Source organism: Passer domesticus, chromosome 30, assembly GCF_036417665.1.
Source record: "Passer domesticus isolate bPasDom1 chromosome 30, bPasDom1.hap1, whole genome shotgun sequence".
NCBI lineage: Eukaryota > Metazoa > Chordata > Aves > Passeriformes > Passeridae > Passer > Passer domesticus.
Window position 1 is genome coordinate 4,193,333 of NC_087503.1, and position 9,073 is coordinate 4,202,405.

The following is a 9,073-nucleotide window of genomic DNA, read 5'->3' on the forward strand; positions in this document are numbered from 1 at the left end:
TCCAGCCACACTGTCGCCAGCTTGTAACATTGTAGGGGATTTTTGTGGCCAAAACGTAGAACTCGGCACTTAGACTTATTAAACTTCATGCTGCTGGACTCTGCCCATCCATCCAACTGATCCAAGTCTCTCTGCAGAGCCCTCCTTCCTTCCAGGAGATCAACACAAGCTCCCAGCTTAGTGTCAGCTGCAAATTTACTAATGAAGGACTCGATGCCCTCATCCATGTTGTCTATAAAAATATGAAATAGGACTGGTCCCAGCACAGAGCCCTGAGGGACAGCACTGGTGACTGGCCGCCAGCTGGATGCAGCACCGTTCACCATCACTCTCTGGCCCGGCATCCAGCCAGTTCCTAACCCAGCCAAGAGTGCTCCTGTCCAAGCCGTGGGCTGCCAGCTTCTCCAGGAGTGTGCTGTGGGAGACAGTATCAAAGGCCTTGCTGAAGTCTAAATAGACCACATGCACAGCCTTTCCTGCGTCCACCAGGCGGGTCAGCTGGTCACAGAAGGAGACCAGGCTGGTCACACATGGCCTACCCTTCGTAACCCCTGATGACTGGCTCTGATACCCTGGCCATGCTGTAAGTGCTGTGTGATAGCACTCAGTGTGAACTGTTCCATCTTACCTGGTACTGAGGTCAGGCTAACTGGCCTGTAATTGCCAGGATCCTCCTTACCACCTTTTTTGTAAACAGGTGTCACATTGGCCAGTTTCCAATCATCTGGAACCTCGCCAGTGAGCCACGACTCCTGGTAAATGATGGAGAGCGGCTTGGCAACCTCATCTGCCAGCTCCCTCATCACCCTAGGGTGAATCCCATCTGGTCCCATTGATTTTTAAATATCCAAGTGTCCCAGCAGTTCTCTGACTGCCTCCTCTTGGATAATAAGAGGACCATTCTGATCCCTGGCACCACCTACCAACCCTTGAGGACAGTTGTCATGAGGATAAGCTGTCTTACCACTAAAGACTGAGGTGAAGAAAACATTAAGCACTTCCGCCTTTTCCTCATCTTTAGTAACTACTTTGCCTGCTCCATCCAATAAGGAACCGAGGTTGGTTATACCCTTCCTTTTACCATTAATATATTTGTAAAAACTTTTTTTATTATTTTTAACAGAAGTTGCCAAGTTGAGTTCAAACTGAGCTTTGGCCTCCCTAATTTTTTTTCTACATGCCCTGGCAGCACCCTTAAATAATTCCTCAGAAATCACTCCCTCCTTAAAAAGATGATACATCTTTTTCTTATTTCTAAGTTCCTTCAAAACCTCATTACTCATCCAGACTGGACGTTTGCCTCGTCTACTCATCTTTTGGCACACAGGGACAGTCTGTTCTTGTGCCCTCAAGATCTCTGCTTTGAAGCACACCCATCTCTCCTGGACTCCTTTGTTTTTAAAGGCTGATTCCCAAGGAATTCTCTGGACAAGTCTTTTAAATAGGCCAAAATCTGCCCTCCGGAAGTCCAGTGTAGAGATCTTATTGATATTCCTCCTTATTTCACCAATTATTGAGAATTCTATAGTTTCATGATCACTATGCCCCAAGCGGCCTACAACCTCCACATCACCTACCAGTCCATCTCTATTTGTAAACAATAGGTCTAACATAGCCCCTCCCCTGGTGGGTTTGCCCACCAGTTGTGACAAAAAGTTATCCTCCACACATTCTAAAAACCTTCTAGATTGCTGGTTTTTTGCTGTATTGAGTTCCCAGCAGATGTCTGGTAGGTTGAAGTCACCTACAAGAACAAGGGCTGATGATCCTGAGACTTTGTTCAGTTGTTTATAGAATAAGTTGTCCACCTCTTCATCCTGGTTGGGTGGACGATAGCAGACTCCCAGTAGGATGTCAGCCTTGTTGGCCTTCCTCTTAATTTTTACCCATAGGGACTCAACTTCATCATCATTAGTCTCAATACCTGTGACATCCAAAACCTCCCTAATATAAAGGGCCACCCCTCCACCTCTTCTCCCTTTTCTGTCTTTTCTGAAGAGCTTGTAGCCATCCAGTGCAGTGCTCCAACTATGTGAGTCATCCCACCACGTTTCTGTGATGGCAACTACATCATAGTCCTGCTGATGCACCATGGCCTCCAGCTCTTCTTGTTTGTTACCCATGCTGCGTGCATTGGTATACATGCATCTCAGCTGGGCTGCTGATTTCTCCCCTAACACAGTCTTACCACCCCTGGGCCTGCTTCCAAACAGCCCAGCTGCATCCCCTTCCCCCTTCAAACCTAGTTTAAAGCCCTCTCAATAAGGTCTGCCAGTTCATGAGCTAAAAACCTCCTACCCTTAACAGAGAGATGTACCCCATCTGATTCCAATAGAGCAGGTGCCATAAAGGTTGCTCCATGATCAAAGAATCCAAAATTTTGCCGATAACACCAACCCTTGAGCCATTTGTTAATGATATGAGTTTTCCTATTCCTTTCATTATTTTTCTCTGCCACCAAAGGGACTGAGCAGAACACTACCTGTGCACCTGTCCTATCAACCACTTGACCCAGTGCCCTAAACTCCCTTTTAATCACCTTGACACTCCTCTTTTCAATCTCATCACTGCCAGCTTGGAGTATCAGCAGTGGGTAATAATCAGAGGACTGAATCAGCCTAGGAAGTTTCTCAGTGATGTTTCGTACCTGGGCCCCAGGGAGGCAGCAGACCTCCCTGTGGGATGGGTCAGGTCGACATACGGGGCCCTCTGTCCCCCTCAGAAGGGAATCACCCATCACGATTACCCTTCTTTTTTTCTTGACATTAGAGGTGGTAATCCTCTTTTTAGGCAAGTCATAATTGGGAGGCTCACTGGGTAGATGATTTTCCTCTAAATCATCTCTCTGGCTGTCTAGATCCAGTGCCTCATACCTATTCTGAAGTGGCACCTGGCTAGGGGATGGGGGGCAGGAGGGGTTTTTTGTTATTACCACCCCGAGCAGGGACCCATTTCCACTCCCCTTCATCTACCAGGTGCCCCTCTATTGCCTGAGAGTGAAAGACACATGAGCCCTCTGACTCCTGGTGGGCCTCCCTTAAAGATGTAAGGGCTGAACTCCACCAGTCTATTTCCTTTTCACTATCCCTGATACTCCTTAACCTTTCAACTTCTTCCCTAAGCTCAGCCACTAGCGAAAGGAGGCCATTCACTTGTTCACACCTCAGGCAGGCCTTCTCCATAACATCCCCTGAAGCCACTGATAAGCTCAAACACTCCGGGCAGGAATGGGTCTGTACGGACACATCCTTTTTGGAGGGCTCTACTTGGTCATATACACTTGTACCAACCACGGATTTTGACCGGGTTAAAACCATTGCTTAGGAGAAAGCCCAAGATCAATCAACCAATAAAACAATACTTCACCAAACTAGCTGGAACCTGCAGCCCTGCCTGCTTGCCCTGCCTGCGCGAACTGCTGTGACCCTGTTTGCCTGCTCCTGTTCACTGCACTCCGGGTCGCCGCGCTCCCCAGAGGTCTCTTACAATGGGTCACTCCGGAACAAGGAAGCTCCACCTCCTGCTCCTGAGTGGCTCACAAAGCAATTAAGGTCATTAAAGTCCTGGTGCTGTGTCTGTGCTGCTGAGCTGGGCTGGGCTCCTGGCACAGAGGCAGCTCCTGGTAAGCAAGAAGAGCTTCAAAAGCACATTTCTCTTGATGAGCAGCTCTTCTGCCAGCCCAGCAGGGCTGGGGCACTGCCTGCATCCAGCCCGGGCACAGCCCAGAGGCACAGAGAGCTTCAATCAGTCAGAGCTGGGAAGGTGCTGAGAAGTGCCTGGGGCAGAATCACTGCCAGCCCTTGGCACAGGAACCTCTGGCTGCAGGACAATGCAGCTGCAGCTCCTGGAGCCATCTCCTAAAGCTGGAACATCCCAATGCCTGCAGACTCTATGAGTACATTCTCTGATTGTCTCTTGTGCAGAGCAGCCAGGGGTGCCCAGGGCTGTCCTGCAGAGCAGGCTCCTGCAGCCCAGGGCGCTGTGCTGGGGCAGGGACTCTGCTGCCTGCCAGGGACAGCTCTCAGCCGGCCCTGGCAGCTGCTCCCAGCACTGGGGGACAAGATCTGGGGGGAAGGAGACAGCTGGTAAGGCTTGGAAGTGTTCTCCTTGTGTGGTGAGGATGCTGCATTGGTCAGGATTGCTCCCAGCATAACATTTAACTGCCGAACATCTACAAGTAGATTATACAGCTAACACAGCTAGTCAGGGGCTGGATAAAAGGGAAAATCCTGCTTTTTAAATCTACTGCTGTTGGTTGCCTGGATTGGAAATTCCATATAGATGTTAATCTCAGTTCAGGTGAAGAAAAATAAAAACAATTTTCTCAAATCTGAACAAACCAGGCAGTGACAGCAATCACCACAGTTCACTTTAAAGGCAGCATCAGTGTCGATTTTCCAGCCTGCTCAGGGTTGCTCTGATGTTGCCATCAGAGCCTGCAGAGCCAGAGCTGCCCCTGGGTGCAGCGGCAGCGGCTGGCCTCTGGGTCTCTGACTCTTCTGGCTAGCTGCAGCCAGCACCGCCGGCAGCACAGAGGGGGAAGGGCACCCTCCCGCTGGGAGACTTCCTGGGGAGAGTGCTTAAGGCAAAATGCCTTCAGAAGAGCGAGAATCCCCGGAGCTATTTGAAGAGGAGCTGGGCTGCGACCCACAGGAGAAAGACCGGACCGCGCCGACAGGGAGAACGGGAGGGTTTATTGAAAGTGCGTCGGGCGCGGACAAAAATGCATGCCCGGCAGGGCCTTATAAACAGAATACACTGACCAATCTAAATTTTTGAGAGGAGGGAATAACGCGTAACAAACATCTCGGATCTCCAGTGGGAATAAACTGAGGGTTGAACCCTGACCTCTGGTCCAATCACTCAGTGTCCAAGACAGAAGGTTCTGGATGGAAGGGCATGGACACTGAATAACAGACAGGCAGCCAGGGAGGGATTAGGAGAGATAACTCGTAGGGAAAGGGAGTGGAAAAAGTGCAACTGACGGGACAATCAAGAAAAGGGAGAGAGAGAGAGAGCCCGGGCAGAACCATAAACAGGAATGGGGGGTACAGGAATAAACCAACTTAAAACTAATGCACCCCTACACCTGGGCAGTGCCAGAGCTGGGAGGGGTCTGCCAGGCAGAGCTGAGCCCCCAGGGCTGGGCTGGGCTCTGGCAGCACTGGCAGGGCCCAGCCCTGGGCACAGGGAAGCAGCTGCTGGCAGGGACAGCTCCAGGCAGCAGAGCCCTGGGCAGGCAGTGGGGGGAAAGTGTCCCCAGCCCGTGCTGGGATATTTAAAATCCTCTCCTAATGCAACTATTCTATGATTAATTTTTATACAGATCCCCATGCCAAGGCACCACAAATGTCCAAAAGCAGCTCCATCAGCCACTTCCTGCTGCTGGCATTGGCAGACACGCGGCAGCTGCAGCTCCTGCACTTCTGCCTCTTGCTGGGCATCTCCCTGGCTGCCCTCCTGGGCAACGGCCTCATCATCAGCGCCGTAGCCTGCGGCCACCACCTGCACACGCCCATGTTCTTCTTCCTGCTCAACCTGGCCCTCAGCGACCTGGGCTCCATCTGCACCACTGTCCCCAAAGCCATGCACAATTCCCTCTGGGTCACCAGCACCATCTCCTACACAGGATGTGCTGCACAGCTCTTTTCATTTCTGTTCTTCATCTCAGCAGAGTATTTCCTCCTGACCATCATGTGCTACGACCGCTACGTGTCCATCTGCAAACCCCTGCACTACAGAACCCTCCTGGGCAGCAGAGCTTGTGCCCATATGGCAGCAGCTGCCTGGGCCAGTGCCTTTCTCTATTCACTGCTGCACACGGCCAATACATTTTCCCTGCCCCTGTGCCATGGCAATGCCCTGGGCCAGTTCTTCTGTGAAATCCCCCAGATCCTCAAACTCTCCTGTTCACACTCAAACCTCAAGGAACTTGGGCTCATTGCTATTAGTGCCTGTTTAGCACTTGGCTGTTTTATGTTCATTGTTTTTTCCTATGTGCAGATCTTCAGGGCTGTGCTGAGGATCCCCTGTGAGCAGGGTTGGCACAAAGCCTTTTCCACCTGCCTCCCTCACCTGGCTGTGGTCTCTCTGTTCTTCAGCACTGTCATGTTTGCTCACCTGTAGTCCCCCTCCATGTCCTCCCCATGCCTGGATCTGGCCCTGTCAGTTCTGTACTCGGTGGTGACTCCAGCCCTGAACCCCCTCATCTACAGCCTGAGGAACCAGGAGCTCAAGGCTGCAGTGTGGAGACTGATGACTGGATGCTTTCACAAACATTAAACTGCTGGCCAGTGTCTGCAAATCACTTGTAATAAAAGTCATCTTTGATACTTCTTATTGGTATAGTTGTTGGGATTTTTTCCTTTGTTTTATATTTTTCACATTGACTACAAATAAATGTCATTGTCTGTGCCATTTCACATTTTGTTTCTCTCCATCTCCCCTGTGGCATTGACACAGACTGTGTCAATGACAGGCTGCATTCCTGGTGGCTATAAAGGAAATAAAAGATCTCCCAGCAGAGTTTTCTGCAGAGATGCCCTTTTGTTGCCTTCTCTAGAGCTGCAGCAGCAATGTCTGTGTGCAGAGCTGGGGGCAGATCAGTGCTGGCACAGCAGCTGTGCCCAGCAGCAGCAGCAGCACTTGGTGTTGCCACTGCTGCTGCCGTGGCCCTGCCCCGCTGCCCTGGTGGCCCTGGTGTTGCTGCAGGGCCTGAGTGCTCTCGGGGCCAGGCACAGTCCTGGGGGTGGCAGTGCCGGGGCTGCAGCAGGGACAGGCCATGGGCACTGCTGGGGCAGCGCTGACGCCTCAGGCCAGGCCCTGGGGGCTGCAGGCTCCTTGCCCAGGCTCTCTCAAGAACACGGCCAGGCCAATGCTCAGCACAGAAAAGCCCCAGGATGAGCAGCCCCAGGCTGGCCGTGGGCAGGCTGGGGGCAAACAGCATGGCTGGGGCTCTGCAAGGGCCCTGGGGGAGATGGGAAGGAGCAGCAGAGCAGGGGCTGATCCATCCCCAGTGCGCTGCACAGCCCAGGGCAGCGTCCCAGGGCATCCTCATGGAGCTGCCAACAACATCCCCCCTCTGCAGCCCTGGCCTCTCCCCCAGCTCACACAGGTGCCGCATCCTTGCAGGCACAGCCATGGCAGCACTGGCTCAGGAGCCCCTGTTTGCATTGCACAGAGCAGGCAGGAGCAACCCCATGCTGTTGATGTGGGGACATGAACCTGAGGGAGCACAAATGCCATCAGCCCCTGGGGCCAGCAAAGGCTGGGGAACACCAGGGAAACCACTCAGCTTTGTCCTGGCCTCTGCAGTCAGCCAGAAAGTTTGTTCCCATCAGCTGGGAGTTTCCTGTGCCACTGCAGGCGCTGTTGCTCAGAGCCAGGGCAGCTTGGCAGCCACCCCCAAACGGCTCTCAGGATTTCCTTTGCTTCACTTTTTCTTCTTTACTCCTAGCAGTACAAATTTCTTCCTATTACCCATCCCTGTCCCCTCCTCTGCAAACAGCCCATCCCTGTTTGCCCTTTCCTCTCTGGCCCCACTCCCCATTTCAGTTCCTGACTTGGCACCATGGGTAGAATCACTGCCCTGCTCCTGCTGGCCACACCATTCCTGATCCAGGCCAGGAGCCACTGGCCTTCTTGGCCACCTGGGCACACTGCTGGCCCATGTGCAGCCTGCTGCCCATCAGTCCCTGCAGGTCCCTTTCTGCCTGGCTGCTCTCTAGCCATTCTGTCCCCAGCCTGTAGTGCTGCAGGGGTTGTTGTGGCCAAAGTGCAGGACCCGGCGCTGGGACTTGTTAAACCTCACCTTGTTGGATTTGGGCCCTGGATCCAGCCTGTCCAGGGCCCTGTGCAGAGCCCTCCTCCCCTCCAGCAGATCCACAGTCACACCCAGATGGTGTCATCTGCAAATTTGCTGATGCTGGACTCAATTCCCTCACCCAGATCATCAGTGCAGATATTGAAATCCACCCTGGCTGGCTCTGATCCCTCGGCCATCCTGTGGGTGCCCTGTGATGGCTCTCAAGGTGATCTGTTCCATAACCTTGCCAGGCACCCAGGTCAGGCTGACAGGCCTGGAGTTCCCCAGATCCTCCTTCCAGCCCTTCTTGGGGATGGGCTCACACTGGCACCTCCACTCCTCTGGGACCTCCCTGCTGAGCCAGGACTGATGGTAAATGATGGAGAGCAGTTTGGGGAGCTCATCCACCAGCTCCCTCATCCCCCTGGGATGGATCCCATCTATTCCCAGAGACACCTGTGAGCATCTGAGTGGCTCAGCAGGTCCCCATCTGCTTCCTCCTGGATTGCAGGGGCTGCTCCCTGTGCCCATCTACCAGCTCAGGAGAACACTTGTCCTGAGGATGGCCTGTCTTATTGTTGAAAACTGAGGCAAAGAAGGGGTGAAGCACCTGTGCCCATTCTTCATCTTTGGTAACCATATCCCTCACAATAAGAAATGCAGGTTATCCTTACCCCTCCTTTTGCCATTAATGTGCTTATAAATACATAGTAATTATCCTTCACACAAGTGTCCAAGTTAAGTCCTAACTGAGCTTTCACCTTGTCTAATTTTTTCTATCTGCACAACCTAAAAAATCCTTAAACATTTCTTGATTTACCTGCCTCTATGTCCAAAGGTGCTGCACCCTCTTTTTAACCCCTAAATTCCTGCAAAAGCTCTATGCCCAGCCAAGCCAGTCATTTCCCCCTCTGGGTCATCTTTCTGCACAAAGGGACAGCCTACTCTTGCTCCATCAAGGTTTCTTTGCTGAAGTGTGTCCATACTTCCTGGAACCCTGTGTTTTTAAGGGCTGTTTCCCTTAAAAGAATCAGTTCCTGATTTAGTACTCCCCAAATCTGCATCCTCAACAGGCCAAAGTCTGCCCTTAAACGTCCAGTGTAGAAGATTTATTGATGCCCCTCCTTCTTTCACGGAATATTTAAAAACTCAATAATTTCATGGTCACTGTACCCCAAACAGCCTCTGACCAGCACTTCTCTCACCAGCCCTTCTCTGTTTGTGAGCAGCAGGAGACAGAGCTTTCCTTGGGAGTGGGAATTGCAGGAA

At 52.1% G+C, this 9,073-nt stretch overlaps 1 long non-coding RNA gene across 1 annotated transcript; it reads left to right on the forward strand.

The window, feature by feature from the left end:
- The first annotated feature begins 351 nt into the window (after positions 1 to 351).
- Positions 352 to 3,373, forward strand: LOC135287677 (uncharacterized). The gene is made up of 2 exons (XR_010351239.1): positions 352 to 583; positions 698 to 3,373. It is a non-coding gene; the product is annotated as an uncharacterized LOC135287677 (long non-coding RNA).
- Positions 3,374 to 9,073: the final 5,700 nt, after the last annotated feature.